General features: G+C 36.4%; 1 non-coding gene across 1 annotated transcript; it reads left to right on the forward strand.

The window, feature by feature from the left end:
• Window positions 1-207: 207 nt before the first annotated feature.
• On the forward strand, window positions 208-314 carry LOC124886169. The gene has a single exon (XR_007043255.1). It is a non-coding gene; the product is annotated as a small nucleolar RNA R71 (small nucleolar RNA).
• The last annotated feature ends 1357 nt before the right edge of the window (window positions 315-1671 follow it).

The raw sequence follows: 1671 nt of genomic DNA on the forward strand, positions 1-1671 counted from the left end.
ATCAGTAAATTGGTCCACCTCCAACACACTTGCAACCTTCTTGAGTCAGCATGCCACTCAAGCTTTCCTTATGAAATCTGATTCAGCAGTGTGTATAATTTATCGTATGTCTTCTCAAGAGCTCGCCCACCTGCTGCTAAATACAAAAGAATCTTTGTGTTGGGATCAAAACCCTCTGTGAAACTATAAACTAGTACATCATTAGTCTGATGATGATGAGGGTAATTTCTAAGAAGACCCTTAAATCTTTCCCAAGCTTGGTAAAGGTTTTCATCATTTTTCTACCAGAAACACAGAATCTCACTACTCAAACACGTTGTCTTCCTAAATGGAAAGAATAAAATAAGGAACTTTCGAGCCAGATCGTCCCAGTAAGTGATGGTGTTTGGTGGTTCAGTATATAACCACCTCTTTGCTTCCCCAATTATAGAAAAGGGTAAGAGAGTCAGTCTGACATAGTCAATAGATACCCCATTAGGAATATAGGTATCGCTAATTTCCAGGAAGGTCTGTATATGCTGTTGTGGGTCTTCATGTGATAACCCTAAAAATTGTCCACTTGAACACAACAACTGCACCATATTTTACTTTGAGTCAAACCAGCCACCCCTTTCTATATTGTGGATGTAATTTTTTGCATGGTTTATGAGTAGGATTGCTACTTCAGTACCATTCTAGCTTCTATTCGAGCAGGAACAACTGGAATCACCAGAGCTAGAAATTGTTGAGCATTAGGATAAATTGGATCATTGAGATTAGGATTTCTTTGCTCCGCCATTTTAACTTGCTGAACTGGATAATAAGCTCTTCGCCTGTGATGAAATGTCTGTTCTAGTTCTGAATAAGGTTCTACCAACTCTCTAGCCCTTGCCAGTTCGGTCATTTGCTAGTCCTGCAAAAGTCAGCAACTAAGATCAAGTCGTTAATACTTAAACACATTATCAAAAATCAAAATTTTGAAAATTACTAATTACTTGATTACACAGCAACGGCTCAAACAACTTGTTGTTGTCTATCACACATTCATGTGCATGCGATCGTACAAGTAATATAGTGACTCAGAGAGTTGGATATCATAACCAAGAGGACAACTTAACTAGCAATTCTACTAACTTTTGTCTTGACAAGAATGTATTAAGTGTTTCAAAGTAACAGGATGGCTGTGAAAATTTAATGAATAATATAATTAATAAAGAAATAAAAATATGTGACAATAGCGATCTAAGCAATGTTGTAAACAATACTAGTAAGGATTCTAGGGTTGAGTCACTTTTACAATCAGAAAAATCTCTATTCTTATCGTGGTTTTGTAGATTATCGGGTTATTGATTCGCATGATTTAGAGTATGATCATGGTCTCTCGATCCTCTAATATTCTAACTAAATGGACATTACATCTACATCGTTGAGTGGGGATGCAATAATCAATTTAAATACATTATCATATCAACCTGCAAGTGAACCAAACAAGGCTTCTAGGTATATCTCTATCCTAGATGCTACATCAAATCCTTTATTTTATAAAAAAATAAGAACCTAGCACCTTAAACTCTATCCTCAATTGTGTTGAAGTGTTCCTTTTATAACAGAACAAGTTTGACCCAATAATTTGCCACCATCATATCGCAGAGCTCAACACAAGGTATAGATGCCGCATCACGGTAATCAGAG

Source organism: Capsicum annuum, chromosome 7 (assembly GCF_002878395.1).
Source record: "Capsicum annuum cultivar UCD-10X-F1 chromosome 7, UCD10Xv1.1, whole genome shotgun sequence".
Lineage (NCBI taxonomy): Eukaryota > Viridiplantae > Streptophyta > Magnoliopsida > Solanales > Solanaceae > Capsicum > Capsicum annuum.